The following is a 15,201-nucleotide window of genomic DNA, read 5'->3' as shown; positions in this document are numbered from 1 at the left end:
GGCACACAGTAACCGTTCAATGGATGTTAGCTATTATTTTTCATTTATTCAACCTATGAATATGTATTAAGTATACACTTAGTAGTAGGCACAGCTGTGCTAGGCGCTGACACTAACTTTCACTGCAAAAAACAGAGTCCCTGGTCCAGCTGTGGAGACAAATTCTTAGTAACGCCCTGAGTGAGCGCCTGGACTTGGGAAATCCTACCACTGAACTGCAGAGCCCTGTTGGCTCAGCCCCTCCCTCCAATCTCCCACCCTCCTGCTGTAGTTTTTCTCTGTCGTGTGGAGTGAGGAGCTGCATGAGTCCTCTGGAGGAAGGAGGTGCTTCCAAAGTTTTCCTCCTCCAATTTTGTCGCAACCCTCCTGACTCCAGCAACTGGAACTTTAGGTTTGTTCTCTGGTGGAAGTGGGATCAGGAGACGCTGGGCTAGGACCCTGTCTTTGCCGCCGACATGCTGAGTGCCTTTGGACAAGTCTTCTGATGCCTTTGGGTCGGTTTCCTGTGGGTTGAGAGTTCCTGACCCCAGGATATTATAGAGACAAATGACGGTGTATAAATAAAGATACAGAGAGGGGAGAGAGAGAGGAGAAGGAGGAGAGAGAGAGAGGAGAAGGAGAAGGAGGAGAGAGAGAGAGAGAGAGAGAAGGGGCATGAGTGAGCCAATGAAGAGGAGACTGTGATGTGAGGGAGGTGCCAGGGTCCCCTGAGATTTGCAGTGTTCACTCTGTGAGACTTGAGATCCCAGGGGCCGGGACAGGACATGGCCATCATCAGCACCTCGAGGGCTGTGTGCCTAGCCTGAACAAGGCCCCCCATTAACTATGTGCAGCCAGCGGAAAGAGGAATGCCCACCCCCCCGCCAACCGACGCCACACCAGCCCTCGCCTCGTTGCCCACTCCCCTACTCTGAATGCAGAAGCCCAGGGTGCCACCTCCCCCTCTGCCTGCCCTGCCTCCACCTGCCAGAAAGCATTAGCTTTACTGTCTAGATTGACATGGGGGCACAAAGGCACCATGTTGCGGGGCCCAGGGCACCTGCTGGGGGTGGGGCTTGGGGTCAGGAAATACCTGGACTAACCCCTGGAGCCCTAGCATGCCCAGTGCCAATGAGCAAATGGCCCTAGAGCCATAGGGGTAGAGAGTGTAGTAAGAGGGGAAGGCTTGGAAGCTCAGAAACTTGGCCTGGGGAGCCCTTCTGACACCTTACTCCAGCCCCTTACCCCTAACCTGGGCTGGGACCTCCAGATGGGCAGATCAAGTCATTACACCCCACCATTTGCTTAGTGTTTGACCCCCAGAGAATGTGATCACTGGGAAGTTCTTCCTAGAGTCCCTCCTCCTTCCTACTATAGTGTCCCCAAGTTTCCCTCCTGTTTTGGCCAGAGGGGAGAGAGCCCAAAGCTAACCCCTTCTTTGTTAGCCCCATAGGCAATGGTGGGGTGACCTGGGTTTCATTTCACTTTCTCCATGAGGACGTGATCCTGGCCTATAAAGGCAACCTTGGAGACGCCACGCCTGCCGTCCCCAGGGATCCTGGAGGGGCTGCCTGCTGCTGAGGAGGTCAGAGGCCTCTGCCTGCTCCTCCTCAGAAATCCACACATCCACTCAGCCTGCCTGCCCCACAGTGTTCTGGGCTGCAGCTAGTCCAGGCAACATCTTTGTGAGAAATAGAAAAGGGTGCCCCTTGCCCCAGTGGCCCTACCACGTGGGGAGCGGGCAGAGTTGATGAGTGGGGCAGGAGCAGATTTTGTCCTCTGGTTGGCCCCTTGGCCAGACATCTCTGTCCAGACCAGGCCACAGTGGCATATTTCTATGAGTCAGCCTGGTCAATGCTTAGTTAAAAAAAGTGATTTAAAACATATTTATAAAAGATGGCTTAAAGGAGGTTTATTCTATGGATTCCCTTGGATATCCTAAAGCCTTTCACTCAAAGTATGGTTCACAGCCCAGCAGCATAGCATCAGCATCATCTGGGAGCGTGTGAGGAATGCAGAAGCTCAGGCCTCAACCCTGACCTACTGAGCCAGAATCTGCATTTTAGGGTTTGCCAAGCACTGCCTCAAGCTTATTCACAGAATAAGTCAGATCATCAGTGGAGCTGCTGGACAGCCACTCTCTACTCCATCTCCTACAGAACTGCTTTTACCTAGTTTGTACTTAGGTGATGCACCATTGGTTTATATCCAGGTCTATAAGAAACAGCCCTATGGACATCACAGTTGATTTACGGCAAGGATGTGGTGAAGAAATGGGTTCAGACCAGAAGCCTGCAGCTCTGGTGGGGTATTTGGAAGAGGCAAGGAAGCATCAGTTTCATTTAGGATGTAAGGGGCTGGCTGAGATGTCTCTTCCTCTGGGAAACCTTCCCTAATCCCTCAACTCTGGGGGAGGCCTCCCCTCTGTGTGCCTGCCCTGCCCCAAGGCTCATTCCCTTGGGTTCTGATTCCTGGTTACTTGTCTGTTTCTCAAACCAGGCTGGGACCCCCCAAGAAAGCAGGGGCCTGGCCACCATTGCTCTCCTGGTATCCTCAGTGCTGGCCCAAGCCCTCTGCACATGGGCGCTCAAAAATATTGGTGGAATGAGTAAAGAGATGAATGAGTGAATGAATGAATGAACACGTGACTGGCCAGAGGCTTGGAGGTACAGAGCAGAAAAACAAAAACAAAAACCCTAGGCTGGAGCAGATGGACTTATTTGAGAGAGAGGGAGGGAGGGCAGCCCTCTTCAGACCTGGTAGTAGCACTAACCTGGCTCCACCGCGGGCAGGAGCCCGAGGTGTGGCTTCCAACCCAGACAGCTGCGGTGAGGATGGAGCCACACTGGGGAGCCTCTTAAGCTGCCAGCCAGCCAGCTCGTGGCCAGGCTTGGGTTTCATTAGAGTGAGACATCTGTTCTATAAACCCTTCCACTTAGAAGCTGTTGCCTTTCCTATTCATTCTCTTGATTTTTTTTAAAGAAAACTTCTTTTGAAAATTTCCATCCAATTCCAAACAAGCTAGGACGAACAAAGGTATGTGCCTGCCCCTAGGCTTGGATAGAGGACTCTAGCAACTTGAGGCTGTGGGTTCTTGAATCTCCACAGTGTGCCTGACACTTGCCTAGGCTCTGAAGATCCAAGATAAGTAAGACTTGAATTTTGCATTGAGAGAGATTATGATTGAGTCAGAAAATTACCATCCTGTTCATTAAGCATGAGGCAGGAGACAAGCATAGGCTGGTTGTGGGGGCACTTAGAAGGTGGGTAGGATGGGGCAGCAGTGGGAAGGAATGTGTCTCATTGTAGAATCCTGTGAAGATCCAGGGAGCTGGGGCCAATGGCCAGTTAACCCTGGGAGAGAAGTCTGGCAACACCAAAGCCCATGGCCATGCCAGCAAATCTCAAGTGTTTATTGAGCATCTACTATGTGCCAGAGCCTGGGGAAAGTGCTGGGGATACACAGATGAGTATGATGAAACAATATACAGAAATAAACATCCAATTTCATTTAATGACATAAAAGCTGAGAATTATTCACAGGATGCCATGGGAACCTAGAGGGGAGCCCTCAGCAAGCCTGAGGTTCACAAAGACTTTCAGAGTTTGTTTTTTTGAGACAGAGTCTCACTCTGTTACCCAGGCTGGAGTGCAGTGGTGTGATCTTGGTTCACTGCAACCTCTGCCTCCCAGCCTCCCAGGTTCAAGCAATTCTCCTGACTCAGCCTCCCAAGTAGCTGGGATTACAGGCATGTGCCACCACACCCGGCTAATTTTTGTATTTTTGTAGAGATGGGGTTTCACCATGTTAGCCAGGCTGGTCTCAAACTCCTGGCCTCCAGAGATCCGCCTGCCTTGGCCTCCCAAAGTGCCGGGATTACAGGTGTGAGCCACTGCGCCTGGCCCAGAGTTTGTTTTTTTAAACTAAATATAATATACATAATAGAAAAGCATACATATCATAAGTGTATAGCTTGGTACATTTCCATAAGCAAATACACTTGTGTAACCAGCACCTGGACCAAGAAAAAGAACATCATCAGCTTTCCTGAAGCCCTCCACCCCCATGCCCTCTGCTGATCACTACCCACCCCCACAAAGATAGCAGCGATCGTGATTTCTAACAACATAGGTAGGCTGTGCCTGTGTTTTGAACCTTATCATAAATGGGGCATTATTTTGCATCTGGCTTCTTTTCCTCACCATGTTTGAGGATTCACCCATGTTGTTGCTGGTGGTCATAGTTCGTTCATCCTCATTGTGGCATGGTACTCACTATGGGTGAATACAACCCCGTTTACCCATTCCACTGTCGATGGGCAACCGGACACGTTCCAGTTGGGAGTATCGTGGCTAGCACCGCTATGAGCAGTTTCGTGTGGTTGTCTAGTGAGCATATGGATGTGTTTCTGTTGGTTGAGTCCCCGGGAATGGAATTGCTGGATCAGAGTAAATCCAAGGGAGTCTCAAGGGGGTGAGAATGACTTTCCTAGGTGAAGAGGTGTGGGATGGGTCACTGGCTTGGGCCAGTGATGGAAGGCGAGCAGAGGGAGGGACAGGAGGAAGTCACAGTGGGAAGAGAGGCTTGAGGACCAGCAGCACACTGAGGCTCTGCTGATTGCTCCCTGCTTACCTGGGTTAGTTTCCAGTGGCTGCCGTGACCAAGTACCACAAACTGGGTGGCCTAAAACAACAGAAGTTTATTCTTTCACAGTTCTGGAGGCCAGAAACCCAATATCAAGATGTCAGCAGGGCCACATTCCTGTCAATGGCTCTAGGGGAGAACCCACTGTGTGCCTCTTCCAGCTTCTCGTGGTTACCACATCACTCCAGTCTCTGCCTCTGTCTTCACCTCACCTTCTCTGTGTGTGAGCTCTGCGTGTCTACACAAGGGCAATTGACATTGGATTTAGAGCCCACTCGGATAATCCAGGAGGATCTCCTCATCTCAAGATCTCTTACTTAGCTACATCTGCAAAGGCCATTTTTTCAAGTAGGATCATATTCACAGGTTCCAGGGATCAGGACGTAGGCACACCTTTAGGGAAGCCACTATTCATCCACCACACTTTCCCTCACTCCCATGCTAACACCCCCAGCTCATTTCCCCCCTTTGCACAGCTCTGAGGCAGGTCACTTTCTGATGGCAAATCATGTCTCTCTTGGCCAGCTCAGGCCAAGCTTCCTCCAGGAAGCCCTCCCTGACCCACAGGTACTTGAGATTCTTCCAGCACTAATGTATAAGGCTCTGTCCAGCAGTATCTGTGGTTCTGAATCTCTCCTCAGACCGAAGTTTCCTGAGGGCAGGGAACACACACTGTTCACAGGGGCACACACACTTTCTCCAGTGCTCATCCAGGGCTCTGCATAAACCGGCTCTGGCAATAAGGAACTTGGGCTGAAGGCACCTTTCCAACAGTGTCTGGTCCAGCCCAGGGCATCATGCCCAGTAACAGCCCTGATGTCCAGCACTTCCCCATGTCCCCTCCTTCCCCTAGACACTGCCACCTTAGGGGTCCTGGCTGTTACTTCGTCCCAGGGCCTGACCGGTAGTCTTAGTTACATACACAACACAGGGGAGGGAGGAAGGAGCTTGGGGCAAAGGGAGGGAGCCCAGCCCTTTGCCTTTCCTTGGAGAAGGCAAGGGAGACAGGAATGCCTTTGGCTGGGAGACCCTGGCCAGAGATCAGAAGATCAAAGGAGGAGAAGATCAGGGGCGAGGCAGGTGGCACTCACTTAGAGGCACCAGAGAGAAGCGGCAGCTGCTGCCTCCTAAGGGCAGGGCTGACCCAGAACGCCCTCCTCTACCTACAGCCTCCCCAGCCCATCTTTCCTAACTTCATAGCCCCCCTTCTCCACCAGGAGGGGCTCTGTTGGTTACATGCAGGTAAGGAGAGGGATGTCCACTGACATTCATGCCAAACCCATGGGTTCTCCCATTTAAACTTCACAACATTATCTTATGGGGAATATTAGATACTATTTTATAGATGCAGAAACTGGGGCACAGAGAGGAAAGGAACTAGTCCAATATCAAACAACCGCTAAGTGTTAGGGCCAAGATACAAACTCTGGCAGTCTGACCCTAGAGCCACTGAGGATTACATTATAAGGGCAGGCAGAGAACTCTATTCAGTCCAACTGCAGCATGAGGGAGTGAGGCTAGGTATCAGCAAGGACTTCTTGTTGGGCAGGTATTTTAGATCCAGATCTTGGATCTAGTCTTTCTATAGCTCTGATGAACCAAATAGTTCGGGAGTTAGGGAAGAGGGTAGATAGGTGGGGCGCTATTCAGAGGGAAGGGCATTCGAGAGAAGCGGCAGAACGAGAGAGGATCAGTGCGGAGGGTGGCGGGCACTGGACCGCAGAACCGGCACTCGAGGCCCCAGAGGCCGGAATGCGCTCCGAGGGAGAGGGCCGCTTAGCGCGGGCGGGACAGAACCTCCCCTGGGCTGGGAGTGCAGGGCGCGGTGAGCCCAGGTGGGCTTGGGGGAGGGGTGCCGAGCTCCGGAAAGTTCCACAGGTCCTCGGCAGCCCTGGGGAGCAGGACCCAGAAGCCCACGCGACGGGTGGGGCGCTACCCGGGACGGCCCTAATCCCCCTCTATTGTTCCGGGAGCCGAGGCCGCCTCCCCACTTCCGGACCCTTTCAGCCATGGGGTGGGCGGGCGGGGCGGGCAGGGGCACGGCCAGGCAGGCTGGGGTGGGCAGGGGCGCACGCGCGAGGCTGGTGCCCGCTCCCGGGGCCGCCGCTTAGCTCCCGGGTATGTGCGTGCAGCTAGGGGCTCCACTGAACCACCCGGCGTGGGTTCGCGCTGCCAATTCTTAACTTAGTGACACAGTGGGAAGTAACTTGATATTTCCGAATCTCTGTTCCTTCATTTGAAATGGGAATAAATAATGCTTCGTTCCCTGACCTGTTAAAAAGGATCAAATTAAATGAAACCAAGGATGTTCAAGAGCTCTATAAACTGCAAAGACGTGGAGTGGGGGTCCGGAGAGGCGGAAAGGTGGCGAGACCCCTTAATTTTGCTGAACCTCATCTGTAAAATGGGTCAGTGAAGTCTTTAGCACAGTGTGTGATCCAGCAAACGTAACTCTTTTTATTATATGCTCTGAACTTTATCTTCTGGTCTTTTCCTCTAGATTCAAATTGAGTCTGGGATCCCATCCAATTTAGAAAACCCTCTGGCTAGGGTAGGGGTAGATGGTGTTTGGGTGCACCTGGGTGTGTGTGTGTGTGTGTGTGTTGGTGAGTTGAGTTGCTGGGTTGGGAAGGAGGGTGCTCAGATGTAAAAGAAAAGCTCCCATCTGGGATGGGGTTAGTGAGGGTGGTGGGGGTGGTGAGGGTGGTGGGGGTGGTGAGGGTGGTGGGGGTGGTGAGGGTGGGACTCTGAATAGAGAGGGCTTTCTCCAGTTTTCCACCCCCCAGACACACCCTGCCTGTTTATCCATGAAATAAAGGCAGCAGGACAAGGAGCTTCAGCTAAACAAACAGGGCTCAGAGATGTGGTCTGACTTCACCTCCCCAGTCCTTGTGCAGCCCTAGTTCTTCCCACCTGCACCAGCTCCACCCAGTTCCTCTCCTGGGGGCCCTGGCTGGGAGCTCAGGGATTGCCATCCGAGGAGGGAAGTGGAGTTTTTACCCATGGAGAGGTCTGATCTAATGGGATGTCTCAGTCCTTCTTTCTAAGGGGCTTCCAGTCTGATAGGGTAAACAGAATTCACGCCCACATACCTCCACACACAGCAACAGTGCCCTGCTAGACGGAGCTGGAGATCAGAATGAGGGCTAGAAGAGACACTGGTGAGTCAAGGGAGACCAGACTTAGCAGGATTGAGTGGGCAAGTCCTCTAATGCACAGCCACTGCCATTTTCATGTGCTGGATTCATTCCATTTCCCTCCTGCCTCAGAATCTGTCTTCCGTCCCTCTTCAATCCCTTGTCCAGGACCCGCAGGTGGAGTGCCCACCCCTCGGAAGCTGTAGAAAATGAGCCTTGAAGCTGTGTGTGTATGTGACAAGGATAGACAACTGGGAGCCATGGAGGAGCTCCCAGCCTGTCTGGGGAGACCAGCTGCATGAATGAGCAATCTGAGATTAGGAGATGACAGTTTTCATCGAGGACAGGATCGTGTGGCCTCACTTTGTGACTGAACCCGCAGAGATCAGAGTCAAAAGGCCAAAGGGATTAGTCTGAGGAAGCCCTGTGACACTTAAGTCCCATTCCCAGCACTTGTCACTCAGGCTCGTAATTGTCCATTCTGTTGTCATCGTCCCCACATAACTTGGCTCTTTGAGGACAGGGAGCATCTGTGATTGGACTTTGCCACTTTGTCACCTAGCATAGTGCCTGATGTATATTAGGTGCTCAATAAATGTTGAATAGACAAATGGCTGCATGACGAAATGAATGGTTGAAGGTTGGAGGCTCCTTGCAGGAGGAGGTACTTGAACTGGGCTTCAGTAAATGATTGAGTCGGGTGGTGATGCTCAATGGTAACATTTGTTGGTTACTTACGATGTGCTAGGCACTGCCTGAGCACTTTACCAGGGAGGAAATAAGACAAAGAGAGGTGAAGTAATTGTCCAAAATCACAGAAGCCAGTAAGTGGCAGAGCTGGAAATCAAACACAAGTCAGTCTGACAACAGAGGCTGTACCATTGCTGCTCAATAGAATGCCCTGCGATGATGGTTGTGTCCTAGAACTGTGCTGTCCAATACAGGAGCCACTAGCTTTATGTGGCTATTGAGCCTTGAAATGTGGCTAGTGCAGCTAAGGAACTGCATTTTAAATTGAATTTTAATGAATTTAAATATAGTCACAAGTGGCTAGTGGCCACTGCGCTAGACAGTATAGGTCTTGCATTGTCTCTCAGAGAGGTAGTAGAGAGCAGAGGGGGCCCAGAAGCAGTCCCCCATATTTTAATTGCTCTCCAGAGGCTCTGCTCTGTCATGCTCCTGGGCTGTTCTCAGGTCACACTGTGGCCCCGGCTGGGCCTGGGAGGCCTGGGTCCCTTTAACTTCTCTGCCTGTGGGTGGCATGGCTTGGCAAGGAGGAAGGAGCATTGAAGGAGAAGCACACACACACATTATACAATCCCTGTGCCACGCTTTGCTCTTGAGAAGCTTCTCCTGGCTCTGGGCACAGGCAGGGGAACACCTCCCCAGGCTCTCTGAGAGCCACAACTAATTGCATGGGGGCAGGAGTGGCCTTTTGCACCTGACCTGCTGTAACACTTCTGACTGGGATTCAGGAACTTGTGTGGGCCACTCCAGCTTCGCAGCTGTGCCAGGGAGAGCCAGAGATGTCCCCTCAGCCTGCGATGGGCCTAAATCCCTCCCAAGAGGATTCCCCTCCAGTGCTGAGGGTGGGGACTGGCCCCGAACTGTCTCCATCTCCTCGCTCTGCCCAGGGGCCCACACCTTTGGCATGCTGTTGCTGTCAGATTAACCCCTTTCAGTAAGAAGAGGTTGGAGCAATACGATTTAACCTGAAGTTGGTTCCTATGGTGGTGCCAAACCATGATTTCCCAAATCTAGCATTTTTGAGCGAGAGGAACCTCTTCTGGGTCTCATCCCTCCCTGACCTTCTTTCTCTGCCATCAGGGTTTTAGTAGCCCCACACCACATCGATGAAACACCACGATGCAGTGGACAGTCTCTGACTTCTGACTTCCATGGTCTTTTAACTCAGGGCAAACAAAACAAAACAAAGCAAACAAAAAACCCCACCTTTTTGTTTCTCTCACCTGACTTTTAGGAATGTCTTCCCCTGCCTTTATCCCTCCCAGCCCCACCTGAATGAATTGGGTCACCTTCTGGCGACACTGTGGGTGCCCAGCATCTCCCTGGCTCAGTCTGACCTGCACAAGATTTGCCTTTGCTTAGCAACCACCAGGGACTCTCTCTCCCCTCACAAATAACCCCCCACTCCAGGCACCCCTCCAGCTTCTCTTTTACTATCTTCCCCCACATCCTGTCCTCTCCATCACAAGCCCTCCTGCCACTCCAGGCAGTCTGGGAGACATTCCTTTTACCAACAAGGGAGCCAAGAAAGGGCAAAACAAAGCAACAGCCCTTTTATTTAAAAATACAGCATTGTTCTCACGCAGGACTCTGTGCAAAGCCAGAGAGAACAGGTTGTGCTCTTATGTGTGTGTGAAGATAGACACACTTTTTCCTGATGGAAGTACACTCCCTTGTTTGGATATTTGTGAAAATTGCAAAAAATCTGAGAGAACTTTGTGTCATCTTGTGTGTTTGGAATCTCAAAGATGATAGCTAATATTCAAGTCATCTCTGATAAGAAGGTGCCATCTAAAGTGGGGAGGCTGTGCTAGAAACCAAGATCAATCTGGTGGGGTGGAAAGAGCATCCCCCAGGGTTTTAGGAGACCTACTTGTAACACCCACTCTGCCATGAACTTGCCGTGTGTCCTTAGGTAACTCTGTTCCTCTGAGTCTGTTCCTGCACTAGCAAATTGAAGGAGTGTAGGTAGAGGAAAGCGCCTGCTATTCAGGGGGTGTTTGGAAATGCATGGGGTGTTTTTCTTCATTTAAAATTTTCTTTTAAGAGAGAAAGTCTCAGCCTGTTGTCCAGCCTGGAGTGCAGTGGTACTACCCTAGCTCACTGCAGCTTCAAACTCCCAAGCTCAGGGGATTCTTCTGCCTCAGCCTTCCAAGTAGCTGGGACCCTAGGTGTGTGCCACCGGGTCCGGCTAGTTTTTAATTTTGTATAGAGATGAGGTCTCACAATGTTGTCCAGGCTCATGGGGTGTTTTTGATGGTCACAATAATAGGGAGATGCTCCAAACACTTATGAGCAAGGCCAGGGAAGCAAAAAGCTCTGCAGCGAGTGGGAAAGTCCCACCCAGTGAAGAACTGCTCAGCCACAATGCCGACAGAGCCCCCACAAGTAACATGAGGTGCTCTCTGGTGCTTTCCTCTCTGAACTCAGTTCTGTGGGTTGTTCACGTCTCATCCATGCCCCACCTTATTCTGCCCAGGAAGCCTTCCCTGCTCACCCCCTCTCCTGAGTGTCTGTTGTACTCTGCAGTCTGGGCACATGGTCTAGAACCTAATTGGGAGGGTGGCTGCAGAGCAGTTTGTAAACTACAAAGCGGAGTACATATGTGGAGGTTTGCCGTCCCTTTGTGAGTAAAAAGTCCTTCCCCAGCAACACTGTCAACTGCTTGATGGCCCAGACCTTGTCCTGGGCTTTGTCTCCATCTCACATGGCACTGAGCTCAGCGCACAGAAGCCCGTGGGAAAACAACTTCATGACCTTCAGGCCTGGCCGGGAACTTAGCATTCATCTAATGGAACCAGGTCCTCTGATTCCAGATTCTGTGTTCTTTCCTCTCTACCCCATCACCTGCTTCTCTTGTTGACAGAAGAATTCAGCAAGTGTTCTCTGAGCACTGAATGGTCTCCGTGGTGGCCAGCCTGTCTCCTGGCTTTTTTCGGTGGGAGAGAACCCCACCTTTGGACTCTCAACAGTAGCCTGTCCTGCTCCTTGCCAAACCACGAGCTGTCTCCTGACATGGCAGGATATGTGCCTGGCTCAGCCTGGCCCTCATGGGGAGGGGTTGCTGCTGAAGGTTGTCTGGGCAGCCCGTTAAGCCCTAGTCAGAGACTGAGAGGAGAAGGCTCTGAAGAAAGCTGCTGGTCCACTGCAGGAGCCAGGGGATTATTTGGAGGAAGACCTCACTTTAACTTCTCTAGAGGATGCCTATTTAAGAGAACAGTGAGCATTGTGAGCAACAGCCTTCATTGATTGGGTGCCGGCTTGGAACTAAGCATGGGGTAGCTTCTTTATAGAGGTTAGGCCATTGTAGCAGCTGGGGGAGACATTGACACTAGGCAGTAGAAAGAACTTCCCTAGAGTAAAGGCTGGGCCACAGGAACATCACCTGTCTATGTCTGTAATGCACTCATTTGGATATTTATTGAGCACCCCATTTGCCAGGCACCCTGATAGGACTGGAGGATACACAGATGACTAAGGTTAAGTCCTTGCCTTGAAGAAACACATAGTCATCTGTGTCATTCTATACTAATAATTATAATTCAGTTAGATGAGTAGAATATTAATAATAAGGCATAGTTATTGAGCACTGGGTTTTATTTATTTATTTATTTATTTTATTTTTTTTGAGATAGTTTCATTCTTGTTGCCCAGGCTGGGGTACAGTGGCGTGATCTTGACTCACTGCAACCTCTTCCTCCTCCCAGATTCAAGCAATTCTCCTGCCTCAGCCTCCCAAGTAGCTGGAATTACAGGTGACCTTCACCACACCTGGCTATTTTTTTTGTATTTTTAGTAGAGACGGGGTTTTGCCATTTTGGCCAGGCTGGTCTCAAACTCCTGACCTCAGGGGATCCACCCACCTTGGCCTCTCAACGTGCTGGGATTACAGGCATGAGCCACCACGCCCGGCCAGCACTGTGTTTTATATTTATTTACTCATATACTTCACACTACAATTTTTTTTTTTTTTTGAGACAGAATCTCATTCTGTCACCCACTCCGGAGTGCAGTGGCGTGATCTTGGCTCCCTGCAACCTCCACCTCCTGAGTTCAAGTGATTCTCCCTGCCTCAGCCTCTCGAGTAGCTGGGATTACCGGCGCCTGTCACCAGGCCCGGCTACTTTTTGTATTTTTAGTAGAGACGCGATTTCACCATGTTGGCCAGACTGGTCTTGAACTCCTGACCTCAGGTGGTCCACCCGCCTCAGCCTCCCAAAGTGCTGGGATTACAGGCATGAGTCACCATGCCCAGCCCACACTACAATTCTTGTGAGGTAGCTAGTGTCATTATTTCAATATCACAGGTGAGAAAATGGAGGCTTAGAGATGGGAAGTGACACGACCAGGGTCACACAGCTAGTGAGTGTTGTGCTGGGGGGATAACAATGGCAGGTGCTGTGCTACATGCATGGTAAGTGCTCATTAAGCACTGTTGAGTGATCATATGCAAAATACCATGGCGACAGGGGGTGCTGGGAGCACCTCACAAAGGAGGGGACTGTGGGGCATAGCCAACCCCAGGGGCCCGCCTCCTGGCCACTGTAGCTGGCTTTTTCCTGAAAGCAGATCTTAAATGCTCCTATCAGACACACACACACACACACACACACACACACACACACACACACACACACACACACACACACACACACACACTCTATGTGAGGTGATGACTATCTTAATTAGTTTGATTGTGCTGATTATCTCACAATGTATACAGAGATTAGATCATCAAGTTATATGCCTTAAATCTATACATAAATAAAATAACTGGCCTTTTCCTGGCTGCAGAGATGGGCAACCTGAGTCCACAGTGGGACAGTGGAAAAGGGGTTTCTGCCCATCCAGTCTCTTCTCCAGCAGGGGAGGTGGGCACAGTTCCCCCAGGTCCACCCCAGGGGACCCAGGGGCTTGTCTTTCACTGTTTCTTCTTCCCATAGGAAAAATTCAAACAGACCCAATCCCCTCGGGCCCTTGGATAGAAGCCAGATTGCCTTGGCGGAGGGTCTTCTATGACCCCAGCCCCTTTCAGCTGCTCTCTGACCCCTCCATTCCCGAGCATCCTTCCTGTTATCAAACCTGTTCCCTGTCACCATGGTGACACCGTCTTACCCAGTTTCCTTGGGTGGTCTGGTTGCCTCACACGGTGAAACTCTGAGAACATTTTCCTCATGTGCAGCCAGAAACTTCCACGTCCCATGCCCAGAACTGCCCCTCTCTTCTCTCCTCTCCATTCCCCTCCTGCAAGCCTCTTCCTGAGGCATTTCCCATCCCCATCCCATCATGGCTGTGGCCAGTTGAAAGGACTCATAGCCCCTCTGGGTATCCCAAGGGCTCCCAAGAAGAAGGCTTCAGGATGGAGTTACAACCCATCATCTCAATCCCCTTGCTGTACATGCATATGTACAGATAAACACATGTGCCCTCACACATGACACACACATGCCCAGCACCCTCAAAACAAGTACATCCAAGAGCCCAGCTATCCCAGCCCATGACCCTCACTTCCTGTACATATCTACAAGTTCATGCAGCCAAGTGAATGTAGCCACAACCAAACCCCAAGCACCCAAGGATCAAGGTGTCCTCTTATTTCCCCTGAGTCCAAGCAGGGCCTGAATGTTTGAGCTGTGCTCTCTGAGTTGCACAGAAAACCAGCTGCACAGCCAACCTCCCAGGACAGTCATATGTCAGTAGGAACCACCAACATGACAGAGCAACTTCTGTGTTTGGAGTTTCTGTGTGTCAGTTCCTTCCCTGTCATTGTGCAGGCACAGCCTCCCTACAGCAGGGCCCAGTGCCTCTTGCCAGGGCCCTTAGCCATTCCCAGGGCTGGTGGTATTGGCTTGGTGGCTCTCGGCCTTGAAATTCCCACTTCACCTCCCTCTTCCAGCTCTGCACGCTCCTCTTCCTTCCCCTTCCCCTGGCACCAGCCTTACCCCTTTTCCTTTTGTGAGAGAGCCAGCCCTGAATGGGGCTCCCTCCACCCCTGAACAGTTGAAATTCACCCTCCTTGCCCCACCCCACCCCCTTTACTGAGCACTGCAGCTGGGCTTTGTGTTGTTTTGGGGCAGGATGTGGGGGCGGGTGGAGGGGTTCAGGCCCCCTCCTCCACAGGGGAGAACAATGAGGCCGCTAGTCAGGGTGGTGGGGCAGAGGGAGTGGGTGGGGTGGGGGCCATGGAGGGACATCAGAGCCTCTGCGGCCCGGCCCCTGGAGGGACAGCTGAGTGATGAGGCCTGAGTCACATGCCCTGAGTGCTCCTTGAACTCCCGCTGCGTTCCTGTCGAGACACATCCAGAAATGCACAGGGTAAATATTTAGAGGTAATCATTTTTTTTCGGCACCTCGAGCCTCCTGCCTTGCTGAGAATGAGCCAGGGGTGGGACACCAGGGGGAGGAGTCCGATCTGGCCCAGCTTCTACAGCTTGGGTTTCTGTGGGTGCCGCCCTACGTTCCCCTGACACTGTCCAGTGTGCTCATGCACCTTCGCATTTCAGCCACAATCCGAGGCTAGTGGGGCCTGAAAACATCCTGAGGACCAAACCCTGGCTTAAAATCCATCAACAAGAAGGGCGCGGTGGCTCACTCCTGTAGTCCCAGCACTTTGGGAGGCTGAGGCAGGAGGATCACTTGAGGTCAGGAGTTCGAGACCAGCCTGGCCAACATGATGAACCCCATTTCTACTAA

The 15,201-nt window shown here is 51.6% G+C and overlaps 2 protein-coding genes across 2 annotated transcripts in view; one reads left to right on the top strand and one right to left on the bottom strand.

The window, feature by feature from the left end:
* Window positions 1-15,201, bottom strand: part of SYT2 (synaptotagmin 2) — a 527,556-nt gene that overhangs the window by 29,441 nt on the left and 482,914 nt on the right. The window lies entirely within an intron of this gene.
* The window catches only part of LGR6 (leucine rich repeat containing G protein-coupled receptor 6), a 95,380-nt gene continuing 94,886 nt past the window's right edge, over window positions 14,708-15,201 (top strand). Inside the window, exon 1 of the mRNA XM_054523131.1 lies at window positions 14,708-14,823. The gene's annotated coding sequence lies outside the window, so the exon portion shown is untranslated. The remainder of the gene's footprint in view (window positions 14,824-15,201) is intronic.

Source organism: Pongo abelii, chromosome 1 (genome assembly GCF_028885655.2).
Source record: "Pongo abelii isolate AG06213 chromosome 1, NHGRI_mPonAbe1-v2.0_pri, whole genome shotgun sequence".
Lineage (NCBI taxonomy): Eukaryota > Metazoa > Chordata > Mammalia > Primates > Hominidae > Pongo > Pongo abelii.
This window is presented reverse-complemented; position numbering and strand designations above follow the sequence as displayed.